Below are 25456 nucleotides of genomic sequence, written 5' to 3' on the forward strand. Positions count from 1 at the left end.
AACCAAATTGACCTAAATGACTTTGTAAAACACTTTCAAAAGAGAATACCTTTCAGCCATAACAGAAATAAACCAGATATTAATAACAGAAAGATCCTTTACAAATATTTGGAAATTAAACAACACGCTCCTTAAAAAAAAAAAAAAAAGCTTTTTAAATTAAAAAAAAATTTTTTTTAACATTTATTTATTTTTGAGACAGAGACAGAGCACGAACGGGGGAGGGTCAGAGAGAGAGGGAGACACAGAATCTGAAACAGGCTCCAGGCTCTGAGCAGTCAGCACAGAGCCCGAAGTGGGGCTCGAACTCACATACTGAGAGATTGTGACCTGAGCCGAAGTCGGACGCTTAACCGACTGAGCCACCCAGGCGCGCCAAAGCTTTTTAAATTTAAAAAAATCGCGTGTTTCTCTATTTTTTGAATTTTAATTTCAGTGTAATTAACATAGTGTTATATTAGTGCCAGGTTAAACAACACACTTCTAAATAACTGCAATAATAAGCCTGAAAAAGGAAGTGATAAGGGAAATTACAAAATATTTTGAGTTAAATGAAAATGAAAAATGTTAGTGACATACAGTTAGTGGTATAGGGGAATGATTAAATTGTACATCCCACCCATTTTCTGGCCACACGCGCACACACATACACACACACACACACACACACACACACCGCCACCACCACCACCCCACCCCTCGGTTGGTTTCTAGGTCACTGCCTAGATGCTTCTTTGTGGTAGAGAATCTAAGAAATAGGGTAAAGTAAAAACAAAAAACAAAAAACAAGCAACAACAACAAAACCCTAAAAAAAAAAATCCAAAAACACTTGGTTGATAGCCACGATAGTGAACTGAGGCACAAATGAAGGAAAGTGTTAAGTAGAGTTCTGTTTTTTTTAATTTATCTTATTTATTTTATTTTTTTTATCAAGTAGAGTTTTCTGAAATAGAGACAATGGAGAACATGAATCTGGGGGAAGCCTCTGTAGAGCACATAAGAGAATTTGGTGATTAAAAAGGTCTCTGAAGTGTATTTCAAAGAGTTTTGATGTATGTTAAAAGTATACCCTAACTTCAATATTTTATCAAAAGACTAAGCAAAGATTTAAATTTCGTTTGACTTTATTTTTCTGAAACCGGCTGTTTCATTGAATGTGACTCTGAGACAGGACCTCACGAGGCCCGGTACGGCCAGAAATAGGCCACCCTCCTCTCCTTCATCCATTTTACCAAGCAGCACTCTTCCTTCTTTTACATTCTCCTCAGGTCTACAGATCGTTCTTTTGTCCTTTTGTAATTTATGTTCTTCCTGAATGCCTCTCTGGATATTCATTTGTTTCCTTTCCTTTACAAGGAAAAGCCTTTATAAGGAAGAGGCCTCATGTACTCCCCTGCCCAGGGAGGATTAAATCCCTCAAGCCCTCTAGGAAGGGCCCTTGACATCTCACATTTAGTTTGAGAGTATACAACCTTTCATTTTCATCAGGCATCCGAGTCCCAAACGACTTCCCTTCCCTGACCCCAGAAAATGATGAGCATATGACCCAAATGAACCCGGGGAATTTGAATCCAGAACACAAAGACACACAGTTGGAAGGTGCCCGGGGCTGAGTCATTTTGCTGGCAGCCTCCACAATGTCCCTATTCCAGGAATTCCTGGTACTGCGATCCTTGGGGCTGTCCTGGTTTGTTTCTTTCTGAGACTGGTTTTCTTTTTCAAGTCTGCATTTTCCTGTATTACTCCAATCAGTTCTTTATTGCTCGAGTTAGCCAGCATCTGTTTCTGCTGTTTGCAAGCAAAGGATCATAATGTTATGTTGTCAAATGACAACATAAAAATGGTACTGGGTGCTGTGCCAGATTCTCTTGAAGTGATCCTGCTTGTGTTGATGCAGGCTGTGTAATGACTCAGTGCGCCCACATATTCTGTTTTCTCCACGTATTCTGCTATGACACCTCTGATCTTAAGTGGACGATGTATTGGGACATCACTTATTCCTCACTTGGCGCAAACACATCATTTATGTTTTGAGTGCACATTTGTTCTTCATTGATTAGTCTATTGACACCATATGAAACCATTTGGATCATAAAAGTAAATGGCATCCCTCAGTTATAAAGCGGCCATTCAAATGATCCAGAATATGTTTATATTAATTTTTTGACATTATCATTGAAAGGAAAGCACATCACTGAAAACACTTTAAAAAGGCTGTTGTGGTAGACCTGTACTTTATGTTGTATTTCAGACTTCATTTTTCTCCCTTCATTCTCAGTGGGGATCATGTTCACCCTTGACAGATGTCTGGTTGAGTTTCCTAAGCTTAAAAAGTTAACACGCTCAGACACGAACAGAGAATTCACAAAAAAAGGAAGCACAAGTGGTCAAGAAGCCTAGGAAAATGTGTTTCATTTCAGTAAGATAAAGATGTTTAACACATCAGTCATGATGGCCTAGGTAATGCTCGTCAACCCCAAATCACAGTGGCTTAAAACAGCAGAGGTTTATTTTTTGCTCATATTTTTCATGGTTTAGCTGGAGGCTTTGTTCCATGCAATTGATTACATTGGCCTGTCCATATTAATCAGTTATTCGAAGGAGGCCAGTTTCTGGGATGTTACTGCTGGTAACCAATAGCCCAATCGAAAGAGGGCTCTGTAGGGTCTTGCGCTGGCAATGAAATACTCGGTCCAGAATGATATATATCATGTCTAGTCACAGCTCAGTGACCAGAACAGGTCACCTAACCTCAAAGGCCACGCAATTCAATCCTACTATGTGATCAGGGGGTGGGAAGTCAGAAATATTTGGTGTGCAGCATTAACAACTACAACAGGTAGCCAAAACAGTAATGAACCATTATTTGTCGGCTGTCAGCTTGGTAACTTTATAAAAATAAATAAAACCTGGTCTCAGCAAGTGTGTGGTAGCCGGTGCTCTCATACATCAGGAATGAAAGTTTGTGTACCATTTCTGAGGGAAATTTGATGGTACACACACACACACACACACACACACACACACACAGAGTGTACATATACATTACCTACAATTCCCACTAGGAATTTGACCTAGAGATATTCACAATTGTGGAAAAGACAGATTTACAAAAACCTTCATTACAGCTTTGTGTGTAACAGCGGACAAATGGGAACAACCCATAAATGCAACAGCACTGTCGTGGCTGAAGAGCTTAGTTACAGCTGTACCGTACGTTACGCTTACCAAGCATCTGTAACTAAGCAGTATCTCTATTTTCTAAGGTGAAATGACAGAGCAGCCTATACACATTCAGTGTAACTTCTCACTGCTCTCTGCAAGTGGGAAAAAGTACCTCGGAGCTCTTCCTGTCTACCCTCCAGTGATCACAGCCCCTTCAGCAGAGCCTGTATGTGTGCTATTAGGACTCCAATTAGGGCTGGCCTTCCACGGGGAACTCAGTCTATTTTATAGCTTAGCTGTTCCCCATCCACAGAAGCTATGCTCCATTTCCCTTGAGGCTTATTTCTGCTCAGGACCAGGGAAGAGGTGGAAGTACAAACTCCATTCCCAGAGTCCCTTTAGGTGAGTTTTCCTTCCCTCCTGCTCTCTAGGGATTAGCAGAACACTCTGATCCTCTCACTTTGGTTCTCCCTCCCTCTCTTCTTCCTTTCTTCCTTCTTTCCTCTCCCTTCCTTCCCTATTTCCTTAAAAGAAACGCTGAATACTTTTAAGTTTCAGGCACCGTACCCTGTGCTAGGAATACCACAATAAATAAGATACTCTCTCTACCCCCATGGAGCATTTTATCCATTAGGGAAAAGAAGAAAAAGAGGCAGCTGCAATATGTCCCTGTGCTAGGCACCCGTGAGATCGCCCAGATAATCCCTGCCTCCTGCTAAATGCCCTTGTATAATCCCCTCTCCTGAGTGTTGCCTGGATTCAGTGATTTGCTTCTAACAAACAGAAAATATGGCAGAGCAGTGGGCTGTCACTGCGGAGATTAGGTGATAAACAGACTGGCTTCCGTCTCCCTCCATCCTCTCTCCCTCTCCCCCTGCTTTAGGGGAAGCCGCTGCACCTGCTTCAGCACCGTGCTACACAGCCAGTGCCATTTGTCAGAAATAGAAGGCAATCGTAAAAACAATCACAAGGAAAACAAAACAATTATGTTCATCCTAACAAGACTAGAGAGATTGCCCACCCAAAGCTCTGAGGCTAAGACTCCCTGCTCCTCTCTGCGGCACTCCTGAGAGGTGGTGAAACTTTACTGGTACCAAACTGGAATTTTCTCTTTGATGTCACCAGGATTAAAGAGAACTGAAAAAGGAATCACGTGATTCCATTTTAGTTACTGCTGCATCCATGCACTACTAACATTCACCTCTTGCTTGTCAGCTAAGACCCTCACCCACAAATACAGCTCAGTGCTCCTCAGCCAAGGAAAGCTGTGCACTTTTTTGTTTCGGCTTTTAATGTTTATTTATTTTGAGAAAGAGAGAGAGAGAGCAGGAAAGGGGCAGAGAGAGAGGGAGACACAGAATCTGAAGCAGGCTCCAGGCTCTGAGCTGTTAGCACAGAGCCCCAATCGGGCTCGAACTCACAAACACCGAGATCATGACCTGAGCAGAAGTCCCACACTTAACTGACTGAACCACCCAGGCGCCCTGGAAAGCTGTGTTTTTAAGCCAGACCCAAGGCAGTTATTCTGTACCTGGGTGCGTGGAGCAGTGGTGTCCCACGAGTTTTTATGGGGTGTTACCAGATTTTGATCAATATATAAAATAGATTTCCCCCCTCCAACTGAAGATATGTATTTTTATGTATGTATGAAGGCTCAGCAAAGTGAGTTGGGTATCCCCTTCTCCCTACTTAAAAAAATCAGCTTTAAAACAAAAAAAGAAAGAAACCTCACCTTTCTGTGGGAACTGTGAATTGGAACACTAGTCAGTACTATAACCCCCCAAAGGCTACATAGCAATAAAGGGTGACCCAGCAAATAGTAAAATAACTCAAGAGAAGCCTTTTCAGTTTTCCAAAGCTTGCTTTAAAAGAACAAAAACAGGGGCGCCTGGGTGGCTCAGTCGGTTAAGCGTCCGACTTCGGCTCAGGTCACGATCTCGCGGTCCGAGAGTTTGAGCCCCGCGTCAGGCTCTGGGCAGATGGCTCAGAGCCTGGAGCCTGTTTCCGATTCTGTGTCTCCCTCTCTCTCTGCCCCTCCCCCGTTCATGCTCTGTCTCTCTCTGTCGCAAAAAAAAAAAAAAAAAAAAAAAAAAAAAAAAAAAAAGAACAAAAACAAAAACATTCACCTCTTAATTCCTTTGAGCACACTGTCCAAACTTCTAGAATTCAAAGATATACCTAATCCTTCCACTTTAGGGCTGAGACCCTCCACTAAGAATCAAGTCAAATTTCAACATTCTTGCAATAGGGGTTGTGTGCTTGTGGGAATGAATCCTTCTTATTCATTTGTTCTGTCACAGCAATAAAACATGACTAGTGATTTGTGGGGATAAAATTCTCTCTGAAATGCTTCCTAACAAGCAACTGCATTTTTTCTCTCTCTCTAAGATCTATGACAAAAAACACTTTGAACCTGTAAATGATTCGTTCCAAGTGACAACAGAAAATAACGTGTCCTAATGGAATAGTGTTTTTCCCTTCTCAGAATTTTGGAATATGCCTGATGTATTTTTAGACAAGTGAGATCAAACAGCATGGTCATGCCCTGGAAATGCAGGGGTGGGGGAAGAGGAGGTGCAGGGCAACAGTTGGGGGTGCAGTTTCGTGCATAATAACAAAAGAAGGGGGCACAGGGTTAGAGAATTGTGATTTCTCCTCCAGTGCAGAACTGGGCCACGCTTGGGTGCCTGCAGTGAGCTTGGCAGATAGTCACTTGCTTCCTCGAGCTGTTGTCGCACAGGACTTTCTGTCTACATTACCGTCTTAGTGAATGGCCTATTTTGCACACTAAATGCCACAGTAGTTCCACACATCCAAATGAGAGGAAATATGCTGACCTAAAATATGAAAATCTATTGAGAGAGCACGCTTGATTATTTTCTTGCTGAAGTTCTGATAGCGACACTTGCCTAGCAATCCCGAAATGATTTTAAATGAGTATCTAACTTGGATTGAAATGTGTGAGTTCCAGACAGGAAAAAAATAAGTCATGAGAAGAGGCTGGAGAGGAGGGATTAGGGTAACGCTTTCTCTCTTAAGAAAGATTTGTGACTCCCTCATCCCTATTTTCTGCCCTCTAAGAAGGAGCTTTACAGAAGCAAAAGGAGTTCTATTTGCTGGAAAGTACAAATCAATAACAATTACATTTAATTGGGACATTAATAACTGAGGAAACAAGACAGATTGCCATTCTGTAGCCGGTCAGCCTCAGGGCATGCAGGACCTCAGTGTCTGGCTGGTGGGGAGCAAGTGAGGGCTCATCCAGGCTCAGGAACACCATTCGGCTGTGGCTCTGACCCCCCAGCAGATGCTGGCTGGTGGTCCAAGTTAATGTTCAAAGGGGAGGAATAAAAAAATGTAATTGCATCCAATGCTGGTACCCAAGGGGGTCTAGTTGACCGGTGGAGAATTTCAGCAAAGGGCTCCACACACAGGGGATGCTTCAAGTTAGCAGGGAATTAATATCATACTTGCAAATGCTTTTAGAGTAAAACACCCGCTTGCACCTTGGGAATCAGTGGCGAGTCTCCAGACCCTCAGGAAGAGGAACAGCGAGGCTTGGCAGTGCTCTAGCGGAGTAGAGCTGGGGTCTCCTTCTTAGAGAAATCAAGGCAAATTCAACTCCCACAGTGAGATTTAGGGAAATGTTGTAACTCCGTGGGTGGACCCATCAAATGCATCACAGACGTTGGGTCTACAGAAAAACAATGATTTCCAGAACCCATCCACCTGCAAAAATGAGGCTGAGTTAGAATGTAGGAACTGATTAGTGTGACATAACAAAGGTATTTTGCCATCGCAAGTACTCATTGAAAGTGTGCTGAGGGGATAGCCCTGTACTGTATTTTATGGAAAGAAAGTATAAAAGAATTTCTAGAATCCCAAAAGGCCAATAAACAAATGAAAGATGCTCAACCTTATTGGCAATCAGGGAAACAAGTTAAAACCACTATTAGGAGCATTTCAAACCCATCAGGTACATGAGAGCATCACTGCGGCGTTGCAAGAAAATGAGAATTACCTAAACATTCATCAGTAGGTTGGGTATTTGACTCAGCAATAAATATTTATGGTAACTGAAACTTTGTATTCTATTTTGCAATACAATGCTATAAAAATGCTATAAAGCGGTGAACATGAATGAACATGAACTACTGGAGAAAATTGAAAGCACACTCGTGAAACAAGTCATGTATTTCTAGAGCAACACAAGCTTAAGTTATAGAGTGTATCTAAATACTTAAGTTAATTCAGAAAAGCACTGTATTCTTACTTCTAACGTAACACTTGCCAGATTCTATTGCACACTTTCATTTAGGCACCCAGTCACCCAATATGACAGCCAGGATTTTATTAAAGTATAATTGACAAAAAGCATTATATTCGTTCGGCTGTACAGCATAATGACTTGATATTTGTATACATTGTGAAATGATCACAGCACTATTTACCATCTATTATGGTAATGGTTATTATGGTATGGTATTATGGTCTATTATTTACCATCCATCACCACGGGGAGTTACATAAAAATATTTTTCTTCTGATGAGAACTTTCAATATCTACTTTCTTAGCAACTTTCTTTTGTTTTATGTCAAGTTTTCATTTAAATTCCAGTTAGTTAACATATAGTGTAATATTGGTTTCAGGAGTGTGAATTTAGTGATTCATCACTTGCATATAACACCCAGTGCCCCTCATGGCAAGTGCCCTCCTTAATGCCTATTACTCTCTTAGCAACTTTCCAATATGCAGTCCAATATTATTGACTATAGTCGCCATGCAGTACATAATATCCCCATGACTTATTTTATAATAGTATATTTGTACCTCTTGATCCCTTTCACCTATTTAGTCATCCCCCTCCCCTGTAGCAGCCACCAATCTGTTCTCTTTATCTGTGAACAGCCACCAATCTGTTCTCTGTATTTTGTTGTTTTGTTTCTTTGTTTTGTTTTTCAGATTCCCCATATAATTGAAGTCATATGGTATTTGCCTTTCTCTGACTTAGTTCACTTAGCACACCATGCTGTTGCAAGGTCCATCCATCTATGGTGTTGCAAATGGCAAGATATTTGCAAGCGACTTATCCAATAAGGGGTTAATATCCAAAATACATAAAGAACTGAAACAACTCAATAACAAAACAAAAAAAAACCAATCTGTTTAAAAAATGGGCAGAGGCTCTGAGTAGACATTTTTCCAAAGAAGACATCCAGATGGCTAACGGGCACATGAAAAGATGCTCAACGTCACTCATCATCAGGGAAATGCAAATTAAAACCCCCGTGAGATATCACCTCACACCTGTCAGAATGGCTATTATCAAAAGCACAAGAAGTAACGAGTGTTAGCAAGGATGTGGAGAAATGCAGTGTTTGGTGGGAATGTAAATTGGTGCAGCCACTATGGAAAATAGAATGGAGGTTCCTCAAAAAGTTAAAAATAGGGGCACCTGGGTGGCCCAGTCAGTTGGCTTCAGCTCAGGTCATGATCCCAGGGTCATGGAGCCTGCTTACGATTTTCTCTCTCTCCCTCTGCCCCTCCCCTGCTCGTGTGCGTGTGTGTGCACGCGCCAAGTGCACGCTCTCTGTCTCTCCAAAAAAAAATGGTTTTTAATTTAAAAATCAAAAATAGAACTACCATATGATCCACCAATTTCACTTCTAGGTATTTATCTGAAGAAAATGAAAATACTAATTCAAAATGATACCTGTGCTCTTATGTCCATTGCAGCATTATTTACAATAGCAACATATGGAAACAACCTAACTATCCATTAATGGATGAATGGATAAAGAAATTATCACACACACACACACACACACACACACACACACACTAGACTACCACTCAGCCATAAAGAAATAAAATCTTGCCATTTGCAACAGTAAGTTTTTTGAAGAACCAAGCAGAATGCCTTTACAGAATGGATACTGAATAATGTTAGTGGGGAATGAATTAGTAAATGAATGAAGAGTTAAAGACACAAGTTGCGGGGCACCTGGGTGGCTCAGTAGGTTAAGCATCTGACTTAGGCTCAGGTCATGATCTCAGGGTTCTTGAGTTCCAGCCGGGTCAGGCTCTGTGCTGACAGCTCAGAGCCTGGAGCCTGCTTTGGATTCTGTCTCTCTCTCTCTCTCTCTCTCTCGCTCTCGCTCTGCCCCTCCCCTGCTCGGACTGTCTCTTTCTCTGTCTCTGAAAAAGAAATACACATTACAAAAAAAAAAAAAAAAAGACACAAGTTGCTCAGCTGTCATCTCTTGGACCAAGGTCAAAACCGTCATTGCTAATCTTTGGTTCCTGCTCCTCGTCCTGTCCATCCTGGCCTTTTCCTGGAGCCCCTGACTTTCCCTTCCCATGCTCTTACTGGACCAGTCAGGACAAGTTGGGAGAGCAATGATCTATCCCCATTGCTCACTCTTCATCCACATTTTTCATCTCAGCTTGGATAGTCTGGATACCTTTAAGAGAACCTTGCAAATAGACTGTGCTGTTTCTATGATACGTATTTGTGTTTGTTTATGGGTTCTCATGTGCATGTGCATAAAATACAGGCCAAATGCATGGGCTGGATGTTGAATTTTCCCTCTACTGTATCACTTCTAATTTTAGGGACACTCAGAAAAGTCACACACAGAAAAATAAATGAAACATAAACACTGTGGCTACCCTCAGAGCACTTTGGTGGGCCTTCACTTCAAGAGGCATTTCAGGGACGTCTCTAGAATAAATCCAAAGTATAGCGTGTGCTAGGAGGGATGGAGGCCTTTAAAAATTCTAAAAAGGACAATAACAAAAAGAATGTTCAACGAGTATTTAAAGCAGGAAAAACAAGAAAAGGAATAAACCTACTGCCAAGGGAACATGAACAGATGGTACCAGAGAAAATGGAAAAAACCCACTTTTCCTTTGATTTTCCAAAGCAGCACTTCTCAAAGTGGGTTCCACAAGATGCTAGCTCTTTGATTTTGCAGGAAGAAGAGTTGCATGAGCAGATACATTTGGGAAACATTGGGAAAATACTCAGATTTCTTTACTGCAGGATTTTTTGAGTGCCTTAAGGTGTTACAACATTCTTTGAAGCCCTAAGGGAGGGATAGAGTCTTCACCGCCATTCAGATTTATGTAATAATTGACACTAGTGTTTTGTGGAACATACTTTGGAAAACAGTCTTTAAGGCAAAGAGAATGGTTTCTAACCAAAACTTGTAGAATAAATACTGCAAAGACAAAACTACGTTAGGAAACTACTTTTGTCTTTGAGGAAACTTTGAGAGACAGAAAAAGAGAACTTGACTATTTTCAAAGATTTCAAATCTTTCAGTCCCCACAGATACATTCCAACTACTAAAATCAGTTGTGAGGAGTAAAAGAAAAGGTTAAAGTTTCTATTAGGTTGGAAATAACCAAGTCACGTATCCTAAGAAAAGTTTTAAAAACTTGAGGCCAAAATACCATCTCCACTTAAGACTAAAATAGATTTTTATCCCATTGTGATTTTTCTATTTCAAGCAACAGAAACCAACAGTGACCATTTTAAGAAAAAAAAAAAAAAAGTGGATGAACTAGTGGGACTTTTACTGGGAAGAAAAATGAGAAACTAGAGACTCAGGCTTGAAATCAGGACAGGAACTAGGGATGACGAGGGCACCAGAGCCTGAAGTACATGCTATCTTTTAAACTTGGCCATGGCTGAAATGAATTTCTTCAAATATTTCTCCCCATCAGTTACTCTGCTAAACATGCTAAAGTCCCAGAAGAGGGAGTCCGGTTGGAATCTGCCTCTTGGCCACAGGAGAGCTGGCCACCAAGGATACACAAGTGGGAAGATGCATTACCTAACATAAAATGAACTGTTGGTAGAAAGAGAAAAAATGAATAGGGAGTGGCTGAAAAGCAACAAATTCCTGCTTCATGTTTCCTAAGAACAAGCTATATTGAATTAATCTAATTGCCTGGGGTTGGTAAAACTCTGAAATGGCATAGAACTGTATCACTGATTCATTGTGTATGTTTAATTTATTCATTTACTTGTAAATATTCAATACTAACCAGGAAACACAAGGCACTTAAGCACACAAATCACATTAATCTCCTGCTTAAAACCTTCAATGGTTTACACTTAGGATAAAATGCAAAATCCCTGATGTGGCCTCAAAGGCTCCAGAACATCTAGATCCCCGACTGTCTTCCGTCCTTGTCTGCTTGGCCCGGCCATTCCAACCTGTGCCCCCACCACCCGTGGGCCGCACGTCCCACACACTGTTGTGTCTGGTGGGCACTCTTTTCACTCAGGCCTGAATAACCTGAGTAACTCCTGAGTAACTTGGGCCTCAAGTTAAACACTGGTTCCTCAGAGAAGCTTTGCTAAACCCTCAGTCTGATTCTGTCTCTCCTGTTGTTCTGGCCCCTTGGAGCCCTGGATTCTTTGCTCATAACACAAATTGCATTCTCCTGTTTTTCCATGTAAGAGTCTCTTCCTCAGAAGATGGCATATCTCCAGAATGCAAAGACCATCACCTAGTCTGTTCGGCTCTAAATATATTATCGATCAAAGGGGCGCCTGGGTGGCGCAGTCGGTTAAGCGTCCGACTTCAGCCAGGTCACGATCTCGCGGTCCGTGAGTTCGAGCCCCGCGTCAGGCTCTGGGCTGATGGCTCGGAGCCTGGAACCTGTTTCCGATTCTGTGTCTCCCTCTCTCTCTGCCCCTCCCCCGTTCATGCTCTGTCTCTTTCTGTCCCAAAAATAAATAAAAAAAGTTGAAAAAAAATTTTTTTTAAATATATTATCGATCACAGACCAGCGTTAAAGCATTGTTGGCACACAGCAAATACTGTTCAATGAGGGTTCAGAAGTGGGTACGGACTCTATTTACATGGAGTCTGTGTTCTAGGGGCGAACATTATGATGTCCACTAGAGGGTTGTAGAAAAAGTACCAAAGGAGCACCCTGAGAGAGGGTTACTTTGGCCATGAGGCAATTCCACGAGGTCTCTCTTCAGGTCCTTGAAGAGTTCTCCGAGAGGGTGAAGTGGGAGATAGAGAACGCCGGGTGGCAGAGGCACAGAGGTGGGGAGGAAGGAGAAGGAAGTCTGACGGGTGTGGCCTTCAGTGGGGAGCCATGAGATTGTGGCTGTTGCCCATTCTGCAGTCGGTATCCAAGACTTGGATGAAAACAGAAAGGATGAAAACAGTCGGTTAAATGTCTGAGTCTTAATTTCAACTCAGCTCATGATCTCGCTGTTGTGAGATTGAGCCCTACGCAGAACCCTGTCAGCGCAGAGCCTACTTGGGAATTTCTCTCTTCTTACCTCTGCTCCTCCCTGCTCACATGCATGTGGGTACTCTCTCTCAAAATAAATAAACCTAAAAAAAAAAAAGAATAATTATGAACTCTGCACATGACACAGAATTGGAAAGAATTATTAATATGCTATCTTGTCCCAAAGTTGTTTTTTCAGGTTTGCCTTAAAAATGCAGTCTACAAATAATCAGCAAAACTAAAAAGCAACCGACAGAACAAGAGAAGATATTTGCAAATGACTTATCAGATAAAGGGTTAGTATCCCAAATCTATAAAGAACTTATCCAACTCAACACCCAAAAAACAAATAATCCAATGAAGAAATGGGCAAAAGACATGAATAGACACTTCTCCAAAGAAGACATCCAGATGGCCAACCGACACATGAAAAAAATGCTCAACATCACTCATGATCAGGGAAATACAAATCAAAACCACAATGAAATACCACCTTATACCTATCAGAATGGCTAACATTAACAACTCAGGCAACAACAGATGTTGGCGAGGATATAGAGAAAGAGGATCTCTTTTGCATTGTTGGTGGCAATGCAAGCCGGTGCAGCCACTCTGGAAAACAGTACGGAGGTTCCTCAAAAAACTAAAAATAGAACTACCCTACAACTTAGCAATTGCACTACTAGGCATTTATCCATGGGACACAGGTGTGCTGTTTTGAAGGGACACATGCACCCCCATGTTTATAGCAGCACTATCAACAATAACCAAAGTATGGAAAGAGCCTAAATGTTCATCGATGGATGAATGGGTAAAGAAAATGTGGTATATATATACAATGGAGTGTTACTCAGCAATCAAAAAGAATGAAATCTTGCCATTTGCAACTATGTGGATGGAACTGGAGGGTATTATGCTAAGTGAAATTAATCAGTCAGAGAAAGACAAAAATCCTATGACTTCACTCATATGAGGACTTTAAGGGACAAAACAGATAAACATAAGGGAAGGGAAACAAAAATAATATAAAAACAGGGAGGGGGACAAAACAGAAGAAACTCTGTGGAGTTGTATGGAGAACAAACTGAGGGTTACTGGAGGGATTGTGGGAGGGGGGATGGGCTAAATGGGTAAGGGGCACTAAGGAATCTACTCCTGAAATCATTGTTGCACTATATGCTAACTAATTTGGATGTAATTTAAAAAAATAAAAAATAAAACAAGTTAAAAAAAATGACAGGCAGTTATAACAAATAGCTTTATGTGACATCATGTTCTCAACAAAAAAAGTCCTTACAATGAAAGCAATTTTTAGTCTTTACCATAATCCACTAGCCTAAGACCCCATATTTGCCCATAGCCGGAATTCCCAGTAGGGGACTCTTGCTTCTAAATTTATGAACCAAATAAAATCATTTTAAATCAATCCCCCCAATTCCCTATTCCTAACAATATCTGTATTTTAAAATGTGGGCCATTACACTGATCTATGGTTTAATGTTTTGTCAGACAGGAAAGTAGAGGGATAAGAGAACAGAGGAACTGAGAGTATCAGAAAGAAAGTGAATAAAATGGAGATCTTACATTCCTTAATGGAACATTTGCTTTCTATTAATGAATAGTGTCTTTGTGTTTAAATATGTCTGTAACTTACTTCAAATGACTTGGAAAATGATGTTTCTAACAGAACAGATCAATGGCTTGATATTCTGGACTGTTGAATACGTTACAAAGCTAATTTGCGATGCCAGTGTTAAAAACAAAAACATAAAACCCAAATGCTTAAGATTTCTTTTTCCAACTCATGTGCTGTCAGCCTTTCCGTTGTTACCATAACATGATTTTTATTAACTTCTTAATTTTCTTTCACTTGTACAATCAGTTCTAAATACCACGTTAAACACACTATCGAAAGACCATTAACCAATTGATGCTTACTCAGTTGTTAAAATGAATAAAAACCATTTTCCCTCTCCTCCCTCCATCTTTCCCTCACTTCCTCCTTTCCTCTCTTCTTCCACAAACATTTATTAAATTCTAACATGAGGCTGGAGCTCTACTAAGTGCACACATTTTGAATATCTAATACTTGGATTCAGGCGTATTTAACAGCTTTGTCCATGATGAACATGATTTAACATGATTCAATTGGTCCATCACAGTATCCCTCCAGAAACCTCTCCTTCATGTTTAAACTTCTTATTGGAGTCTAGTCTGATGTAACAGAATTGCCCCTACACACACACACACACACACACACACACACACACACACACACACACCATCCATGGATAATGACTCATCACCATGCAGTTCTTGGTTACTTTATTGTTCACTCCTCACTCCTCCTTTGGCTGAGAGCTGAATAAAAATGTACTCAGCTGACTCTTGAGTGAGTCAGTAAGCCTCCTTTTCATTTCCTAGTTAAGGCTGGAATAAGCCGTTCTCCACCCAGCAGTTCTAATTAAACCCACTAATTTAAAGAAAATACACGTAAACCTTAACATGTCAATTAGAATGGTTATAGGTTGTATCTAATAAAAAATGGGAATCTAACAAGTTCTGTGTATGACATATTAAACAAGACTGGGTGTATTTAATTCAACTGAATCACTGGAGACCTGCTTCCTTGTCCTCTGCTGTTTTTAGAAATGTTTTCCTTTCCTTGCTTAATTGTTTTTGATATTTATTTAGTAGACCACCGGGGTCTTCTTGAGTAAGGACCAAAGACAAACATTTGTTAGCACTGTGCTTAATGTTCACCAACATCCCACTGACACATGCAAAAGTATCCTGGAGAAGATCATTTAAGTTTGAGTTTATCTCAATCATTTATTTTAAAATAAAGTAGGAAATTCTGTAGGTTTAGCAGAATTACTTTATAAAGCCAAGTTGAGGGTAAATGTTAATAGATTGGATGTAGATGGAAGTTTTTCTGTTGATAGTAATTTAAAATACAGCCTCAGAGGTGTAGGAGATGAGTGAGAAGCAGCCCCATATTTTAATTTTTAAAAATTTTGTTTATTAGAGAGAGAGAGCATGGAAGTGGAGGAGAAAGGCATGGGGGGGTGGGGAGAGATCTCAGGCAAGGCTCCACACTCAGCACAGAGCCTGACTTGGAGCTCGTTCCCACAATGCTGGAATCATGACCTGAGCCGAAATCAAGGGTTGGATGCTCAACTGACTGAGCCACCCAGGTGCCCCACCTCCCATATTTTAAAGAAGGGTTCTCTATACATATACACAGGCTTTATTATGAGTCTAGCAACCATCCCTCCCACAGCCATTAGCAGAGAAAGCAAAAGATTCAGTTGGGAAGATGCATCTTTAGAGAGACTTCCCAACAAGAGAGAGCACAATAGCATTTCTTCCCTACATGCACGGGACATTGCTCTTCCAACCAGAGCCAAGAGACGGAGGCAGTGAGGGAGCCACGTAGCGAATTGTGAGTGCTAGCCAGACAAAAATGCTGGATTCTCACTCCTTGGCCAGATGCTTGCCAGGCTTAAGGAATGTGTACACCTGCCCTGTGCTGTTACAGGAGTGGAAGACAAGTGAGTTTGGGGGGAAGGTACTGAGGCTCCCCTGGAGTTTGAGGAGAATAGAAAGACAGTAGACTGGAGGCTGGCTGGAACTGCCCCTAGTGGCTGGATGAGGACATAGGGTTCTACCATTCAGCTGGATAAAAATATGCAATGTTTCTCATGGACCTAGGAGACAAGGTGGACACTGTCTACCAACTAAGATAAAAAGGCAGGGAGAGAAATGGGGATATTTGAATTAGATAAAAAATTAAAGTTAATTTAGGCCAGACTGGAATTTTCTACAGCTGAAAATGAGACTCTTTTCACATCTGAAAGTGACCCCAAAGGTAAGGGATCTGCCTGAAATGTCATTGGGGGCAGAGAAGGGAGATATTATTTAAAGATAGTGGTGGGTGGGGGCACTGGGCTGGCTCAGACAGTAGAGTGTGCGACCCTTGATCTTGGGGTTGTAAGTTCGAGCCTCACATTAGGTGTAGAGATTACTTAAAAAAATTTTTTTTAATTAAAAAAAAATAAAATTAAGGCAGGGGGGGAGGAGAAAAGCTGTTACTGATTATAATCACTGACTCAGCACATTTAATGGAGCAGTACATAATTTATTTTAAAAGGAGACTGTTAACACCACCTATGGAGTAATCTTGCCAAAACAAACAAACAAAAATTTTGAACCTGAGTTTAATCAAACGTCTTGAACCAACCACTAGATTATGGGAAAGATGGGAGATGGAAGAACAGGCTAATGACACCGGGAGGATGCCATCAGCCAATTGCAATTAGAAATACCACAAGACAGAACCTTTTGTATTTCACAAGTGTGATGATTGGGTGTTCAGCCACTGTGTGGGATGTGCTTCCTTCAAACTTTGTCATAACATAATTGGCACCTTACCCATCGGGGGCACCTGGGTGGCCTAGTCGGTTGAGCATTGGAGTTTGGCTCAGGTCATGATCTCATGGTTCGTGACTCAAAGCCCACATCGGACTTGCTCATCAGCACAGAGCCCACTTTGGACCCTCGATCTCCCTCTATCTCAGCCCCTCCCCTGCTTGTGCTCTCTCAAAAATAAATAAAACATTAAAAAAATTTTTTTTAATTGGCACCTTATCCATCTGATGTGAAAAGAAAAAAAAAATCCCACAGGGACAAAATCCCCTTCTTCTTCAACAAACACATTGGGTAAAAGGAAAAAAGAGAAGGGGGATTGTCATAAGGTAAAAGAGACCTAAGAGAATGTCTAAATATGTAATGTACACTATTTGAATTTTTATTTGACAACTGTAAAAAGATATTTGTGAGACAAACAGGGAAAGTTGAACTTGGATCAGAAATTAAATATATGAAGGAATTTTTGTGAATTTGAGAAGGCATGATAAGGCTATTATGTTTTTTCTTTTAAGTTCTCATGTACTAGAGAAACATTCTAAGGTATTTATAGGAGATGAGATATGATGTCTGGGATTCAGTTTTAAATACTCTAGGATAGGGGTACCAGGGTGGCTCAGTCAGTCAAGCGTTGACTCTTGGTTTTGGCTTGGGTCATGATCTCATGGTTCATGGGATTGAGCCTTATAGTGACAGCACAGAGCCCCTCTGCTGCCAGCGTGGAACCTGCTTAGGATTCTCTCTCTCCCTCTCTCTCTCTGTCCCTTCCCTCCTTGTGCATGCTCTCTCACTCTTTCAAAATAACTAAATAAACTTTAAAAAAATTTAAATAAAGAAAATACCATAGAATAAGAGAAAATAAAGTGAATTTGAGGAGAGGATTGATGAAAAAATAATGGTAGAATGGGAATAGTTATTGAAGCTAAGTGATGGGTACACGAATGCTTCCTTATACCATTCTATTTTAGTACATGGAAAATTCTCCATGATGAAAAGGTAAAAATTAAATTAAAAATCTGTTTAGATATCAAGTTCTTTTAAAGGTCTGTGGTGTAGCAGAATGTAAAAAGTTTAAATGCAGAAGTTCAACTTCGTTTTGAATGCTAGCTACAGCTGTTATGTGACCTTAGGCAAGCCACTTAACTTTCTAAGCCCCATTTTCCCCATCTGGAAAATGAGGAGAATAATAATGCCTATTATTATTGCTGCAAGGGTTTAATGAGATAATACACATAAAACTTAACAAAGTACAGGGTTTCTGCAAGTATTAGAGAAATTAGTAATCTCTGCAAGGAGGCACAGAGTAAGTGCAAATATTAGCTTAATAAGATTTAATTTTCACTTCTCTCTCTGGACCTATAGTTGTCCTGTTACTTTTAAGTCTGAAAACTGCAGTGCTGAAGTGAAAATGTGCTTAGGAAGAAATCCTCAGAGGTAGAGAACTGGGGTCTTACTCCCTTTTGAACCTGGTGTGTCATCTTTATGACTCTCATTAATGAGGTAAACAGCTCTTTGACTCTATATGTGCCCTCTGAGCATCATGGGCTTAACTTTCTGAAAATTCTATATTAAGATATAGAAGTGATTTATATAGCTCTGATTTGCCAACCATCTTTAAAAAAAGTTTTTTTTTAATGCTTTATTTATTTTTGAGACAGAGAAAGACAGAGCATGAACAGGGAGGGGCAGAGAGAGAGAGAAGCACACAGAATCCTCAGCAGGCTCCAGGCTCTGAGCTGTCAGTATAGAGCCCGAGATGGGGCTCGAACCCACAAACCATAAGATCATGACCTGAGCTGAAGTTGGACGCTTAACCAACTGAGCCACCCGGATGCCCTGACCAACCATCTCATCAACCATGAGCAAACAAATAACTAAAATATATATGCTAAAAATATGTATGTTAAAAAAATAAAACTAGAAATAAAAAAACCTTATGGGTTGACGTTTAATATTCTCATGTTGATGGAATATTAGGCATTAAAAATGGAAATCCTGAAGACCATGGAGTTATAAGGGATGAAAGGTTCTGAGAATGTTTCAAAAATATGTAGTGTTAAGAGGTAAATGGAGGCATATTAAACTTTTTAAGTTTATTTGAGCAAAAATCCATTTGAATCTGGCAATGTCAAATGAGAAGTCTCTACCAACAGGAGTAGGGGGAAACTTACATAGATCGGGTGCAAGTGCAGGAAGAAAGCAAGGGAATTATTTGATTGGCTACAGCGTAAGCATTTGCCTTACTTGGAAAAGTCTATTTGGCTGTTTGTGATTAGTTGTCCTTAGGTTTTGATTTCTTAACCTTGAAGCATTTCGGGTATAGGTTTTGGCTTGCTTGGGTAGGCTGCTGAGGTGTTAAAGTCACCTCATCAATGACCTCTTTGTTTAAGTAATTTAGGCAAATAAATAAAACATTTGAACCCTAGAATAATATCGGCTACTTCACTGGGATCTTATACCAATCCCCTAGATATTGAAGTACTTGAAATCATTAGTAGTACAGGCTCTGGAGTTAGACTGTCTGCATCTGGAGTGCGTGGGCGGCTCAGTCAGTTGAGCATCAGACTCTTGATTTTGGCTCAGGTCATGATCCCAGGGTTGTGGGATGGAGCCTCCTGTCCAGCTTCGCACTGAGCACGGAGCCTGCTTAGAATTCCCCACTCCCCTCTCCCTCTGACCCTCTCCCCAGCTCATGCATGCATGCTCTCTCTCTAAAATAAATAATAATAATAACATAAATAAACAAACAAATAAATAAATAAAAAAGACTACCCACCTTCAACCACTGCTCAATCACTTCTTGGTTCGGAAAAGTTTATTATTTATTTATTTATTTATAAAAACGTTTATGTATTTTGAGAGAAAGAAAGAGTGCGCGTGTGCCCATATGGAGCGAGTAGGGGAGGGGCAGAGGAAGCGGGAGGGAGAATCCTGAGCAGACTCTGTGCTGTCAGCATGGAGCCTGATTTGGGGCTCCATCCCACGAACCTCAAGACCATGACAGGAGCTGTTAACCAACTGAGCCATCCACGAACCCCTGGAAGAGTTATTTAATCTCTCTCAGTCTCTTAGGATTATCATGAGGAATAAATGAAGTAATGTAAGGAGCTCTGAGCAGTGCTAGTAAGTGCTCAATTCATGTTACCTGTAAGCTGTCTCTTGGGTTACTTTGTCCTTGAAAAGTTATGATACACAAAGCAATGTAGAACAAGTAAGTAACCATTGCAACTTTATTTAAAAACAATACACAGAGACACCTGGGTGGCTCAGTCCCTCGAGTGTTGGACTCTTGATTTTGGCTCACGTTGTGGGACTGAGCCCCATACTGGGCTTCTCACTGAGCATGGAACCTTCTTTAGATTCTCTCTCTCTCTGTCTCTCCTTCTGTGTCCCCCACTCACACACTCTCTCTCTCAAATAAAATAAAATAAAATAAAATAAAATAAAATAAAATAAAATAAAATCAATACACAATGTTTGCAATGTTTAACAGAATGACATTTCTCAATATTGAAAAATTCTAGTTACCAAATCAAATCTTTCAAATCAATATGGATTCTCATCCACCAAAATAGTCCTCTATTTTATTTTTATTTTATAGAATAACAGAACATTTTATTTTATTTTATTTTATTTTTTTCAACGTTTTTTATTTATTTTTGGGACAGAGAGAGACAGAGCATGAACGGGGGAGGGGCAGAGAGAGGGAGACACAGAATCGGAAACAGGCTCCAGGCTCCGAGCCATCAGCCCAGAGCCTGACGCGGGGCTCGAACTCACGGACCGCGAGATCGTGACCTGGCTGAAGTCGGACGCTTAACCGACTGCGCCACCCAGGCGCCCCAACAGAACATTTTACAACCACAATTAAATGTTGTTTTCTAGTCAAATCTATGTCTCAAGAAATAGTACTTTTTGGCATGAAAAAGAAACCTCCTAAACTAACTGTTACTTGAGTAAGTGGTTGGCAATACAAACGAAAGATGAGGCAAACATTTCTTTGGAGTGTTTATGACTGAACCCACTTCTGCAAAATGTTAGCAGTTAATAATGTCCCAAACAGAATAAAATACACTCCCCAAATTAAATACAATAAAATGGAACAAAACAAAAATAGATACAGCTCCCTTTAGATGGTTGACACAATGATTCAAGCCAACGTACTAATTGGGTTCAGCAACGTACTAATTGGGTTCAGCAAATACTTTGCAGGCTGGAAAAGTAACTTGGTCTTTTCAAGTGTCTTCAACTTTCCAGGTCACAGCAGAAGACACAACAGATCCCTTGATTCTATTCTACCTCATAGTATTTGACACCCAGATTGTCAAAATCGAGGGACAGAAAGCTTGACGTACTAACAATTCCTTTAACTTTCCATTTTAAAATGGCTCCACTAAGTTGGTGACACACTACCTTAAAGGTTTTCTTCCATATATAAAAGGATTTAAAGATGGTTTTTGTCGATTATTTCTCATCACAAGATGAAAGTATTTATTATTAGCTTTCAATTTGTTAAAAAGAAACAATGGGCCCCAAATAGTCACTTTTGCTAAACCCTGCCAAGACTTAATACCTAACCTAATGGCAGTTCCAGCCTCTCCCAGGGGTGGAATTTTAATCCAATCAGTCTGGAATTTCCTGGTTAGCACCAATGAGGTAATCTGTCTGATGCGTCCCTGCCTTCCTCTGGGGGAAGGTAACCCTGCTTGAAGCAATCCGCTTTTAAACTTCCTTGTCCCACCCTCCTTCTGCCCATAAAAACTTCCATTTTCTACAACTTGTGGAGAGCTCCCCTCTCTTTGCTATGTGGGGTGCTGCCTGCTTCCGAAGTCATTGCATAAAGCCAATTAGATCTTTAAAATTCAACTTACTCAGCTGAATTTTTTTAAAAACAAATTTCATCCTAGTATGTTATAATCCAATTGTGTTATATGTAGTAGTTTGTTGAATGAACTGTAGGGGAGGAAAACTAACTTTCCCTTCACCCTCTGAGTTGTTGGCTGAGACACCCTGTAATAAAAGGCAGATGAAGAGAAAAACAAATAGAAGTGTATTAACATGTACCTTTGTGTACACATGAGAGATGCCAGGGAGAAATGAGCAGCTTCCCAAGGAGGCCTAAGCTGCCAGTTCAAAAACCATATTCAGGGGCTCCTGAGTGGCTCAGTCAGTTAAGCATCCAACTCTTGATTTCGACTCAGGTCATGATCTCACTATGATAGGGGAAAATAGGATAGACTAGGCAGAGAGAGAAAGGATTGGCACCTGAGGTCCCTGGGTGGGGGAAGACACACATTTTGGAACGATGCTGGGAATGTCTGACTACAGCAAACTGCCTGAGCAGTTTGGGACCTTATCCCTGTTAAGAACGTAACAGACACCACCTACTCCCCCTCAGGTTCCCCTCAGGAATTTGACAATCAAAATACCTAAACCATAAAACTTATGTTACATGAGGGATAGTAGGACCAGTCTGACTCCTCACACAATGGAGTCGAGCCAATCAGGAATGGACAACCCAGCACCTAGAGTTGTCAAGCCAGTAAGGGTGGGTCCTGAGAAGGAACAAGGGGGAAGGAAGGGGGCGGTGACCAGAACCTTATAAAACAAGGACCCTTGCTTATAGTCCTGGGACATTCACCTTCAAATGTCCCCTTTCTGTTAAGAGAGCTTTCCTACTAATTCTTTCTTTCTAATCTTATACTCTAATAAGCTTTTGCCTGCAGCTCACTTTATTTTGTGTCCACCTCTTCATTCTTTGAAGTGGTAAGACAATGAACCCTGGGTACTGAGGTAAAATATCCTGCAACACCACGGTTGTGAGATCTCCATGCCCTGAGTGGGGCTGCTTCAGATTCTCTCTCCCTCTCCCTCTGCCCTCCCCTGGTCACCCACTTTCTCTCTCTCTCTCTCTCTCTCTCTCTCTCTCTCTCTCTCTCAAAATGTCTCAAAATGACAAAACAAAAGAAAGCAAAACAAAACAAAACCCATCTTCAGCTAAAGATGAAAGAAAAGCGGACAGATGTGTTGGTTGCTGGTAGGTTGTGAGACTTAAGGGAGATGATTCATCTTCAGAAATACCAAATAAAAGCTGTGCTGTCTAGTTAACAGCAGGTTTACAACCTATTGGAAATATTGATGAACCCCCTCCTCCCCACAATGGAGTCCCAAACCCTTAGACACTTTACTTCCCGATTCTTCCCCTCTCCTTTTTGAGGACTTATTTTTGTGGGCTTTACAATGAGCATGCACCAAAAAAACAAAGGGAGGAGGGAATTAAAGTCTCTGCATCACCTCAGGGAATGTACATTTGCTCCAATCAGACTACTTTTTGCATTACGTGGGCACAGGTGTTGACTAGATTAATGCTGTAATCTCTAGTACTCAGCCAATGAGGAATGGGGGGGAGGGGCTTGCATGCTAGGAGATAAATTGTCTGCTGCAACTGCCCCAAGTGTGCCTGTCCCTCAGACACTCGCTCTTGTAAGAATGTTGATTAAAGCCTTGCTTCACTGCGCTCTAAGTCTCTGTGTCCATCCTTGGACTGGGTCGGTGGGCTTATTTCTCACTGGGTGGGGGAGGGAAGCCAGTTCTGGGAGGCAACCAGGAAAAGCCATATTCCCTCTTCCTGGTACTGAGAGAGGACACTCTTACAAATAGAGACTTCCTTACAAAATGATAACTTATACCCTTTTTACACAGCATCTCCATCGGCCATTTTTTTTTTTTAAGTTTATTTATTTTTGAGAGAGACAGAGACAGTGTGAGGGAGGGGCAGAGAGGGAGTGAGACACAGAATCCCAAGCAGGCTCCACACCGCCAGCACAGAGCCCGATGCGGGGCTTGAACTCACAAATTGTAAGTTCATGACCTAAGGTGAAACCAAGAGCTTAACCAACTGAGCCACTCAGGTGTTCCTGCATCAGCCACTTCTCAAAATAATCAGTTCTAAATAATCCTTCTGCCAAAGAGGTATATTTTGGGGTGACAAATCCTGCTATCTATCAGAACAAAATTCTCATCTGGATTTCAAGTTGAATGGGGCAAATTAACCATTGTTTTTGAAGGCTCCACCATTCTCCACACCTTGAGCAAGATGTATGAGGTTGAAGGGGATCGGAATATGCCACTTGAGTGTATTAATTATTTTGAGCTAAAGGCAACTGAGAAATAGCAGAAAGAGCCAGAGACGTTGAAATAAATTTCTGGGCCCAAGATGGAGCTGCTTCTGTAGGGGCCAGGGAGGGGTGGGGACTGCCATGTAAGCAAATCAAAGCTCAGATAACCTTTCCAGTGGGAGCCCGACCAGAAACATAGCATACCCAGTTAACCAGTCCCTTAATGCCAAGGCAACCATGGGCCTTCTCACTGAAATTGATGACGTGGCCCCCACCAATCAGATATTTTCTTTTTTTTTTTTTTAATAAATGAATTTTCTAAATTTTTTAAATTTTTATTTTTTTAATGTTTATTTATTTTTGAGAGAGAGACAGAGCATGAGTGAGGGAGGGGCAGAGAAAGAGGGAGACACAGAATCCCAAACAGGCTCCAGGCTCTGAGCTGTCAGCACAGAGCCTGACATGGGGCTCGAACTCAATGAACCGTGAGATCATGACCTGAGCCGAAGTTGGAAGTTCCACCGACTGAGCCACCCAGGTCCCCAGATGTTTTCTACTTGTCTCTTCCTTGTTCTTTGTTCTTTATCCTGTAAAAGCCTCTCGCCTTTTGCTCCATTTTGCCATTCTCTGAAACACTGTCCACTTAATGAAATGTTAAATAAAGTTCGTTCATATATCCTGAATTGTCCAATTTATTTTATTTTTAAGGTTATTTATTTATTTCGAGGGAGAGAGAGAAAGCATGAGCAGGGGAGGGGCAGAGAGAGAAGGAGAGAATCTTAAGCAGACTTTTCATGCTGTCAGCACAGAGCCCGACCTGGGGCTCCAACTCATGAACTTTGAGATAATGACCTGAGCTGAAATCCAGAGTTGAACACTTAACCGACTTAGCCACCCAGGTGCCCCAGCTTAAATTGTCTTCTTGAATCATCTTTTTTTTTTTTCAAGATTTTTAATGTTCTTAAAGCAATCTCTACACAATCTTGAACTCACAACACAAGATCAAGAGTTGCACACTCCACTGAGTCAGCCAGGCACCCCTTCAATCATCTTTTTAGCAGAGTTCTCTGCCCTCCCTCTTTCTGCCTAAAAGCAGGTTATAAACTTTCCTCCCGGTACCAGCTAAGGAAAGCTCTCTTTACTACTTGTTAAAAGATAAACTGAGGCTTATTAAAAATTTTAAGAGTTTATTTGAGCAAAGTTTATTAGCGTCGGGCAGTTCCAAATCAGAAGTGGTTAGCATTCTACCCACCTAGCTAAGGGCAAGACTTATATTTCCTATTCTTGGGGAGCAAGATTTCCTGTCCCCTTCAAGAGCCTGCTAGCTGAACTAAGAATCAAATTGGCATGAGACAGATTAACATGAGAAAACCAAACTTAAAAGTGTTATATATGGGAAATCCACATAGACGTGGAAATTCCAAAGACAGGCAAAGGAGGTGTGTTTGAGGAGGGGTAGGGGTCTGGGACTTCAAAGGG

General features: G+C 41.0%; 1 long non-coding RNA gene and 1 other non-coding gene across 2 annotated transcripts in view; both read left to right on the plus strand.

Moving 5' to 3' along the window:
* LOC109265323 (uncharacterized) overlaps positions 1 to 12882 on the plus strand; it is a 216610-nt gene extending 203728 nt beyond the window's left edge. The window contains exon 5 of the long non-coding RNA XR_002079123.2: positions 12631 to 12882. This is a non-coding gene — a long non-coding RNA (uncharacterized LOC109265323). The remainder of the gene's footprint in view (positions 1 to 12630) is intronic.
* A 3887-nt stretch (positions 12883 to 16769) lies between these two features.
* LOC128775210 (small nucleolar RNA U13) lies at positions 16770 to 16875 on the plus strand. Its single transcript, XR_008419851.1, has one exon. It is a non-coding gene; the product is annotated as a small nucleolar RNA U13 (small nucleolar RNA).
* Positions 16876 to 25456: the final 8581 nt, after the last annotated feature.

This window comes from Panthera pardus, unplaced genomic scaffold (genome assembly GCF_024362965.1).
Source record: "Panthera pardus isolate Hobbes unplaced genomic scaffold, ASM2436296v1 HiC_scaffold_6, whole genome shotgun sequence".
In the NCBI taxonomy this organism is placed as follows: Eukaryota; Metazoa; Chordata; class Mammalia; order Carnivora; family Felidae; genus Panthera; species Panthera pardus.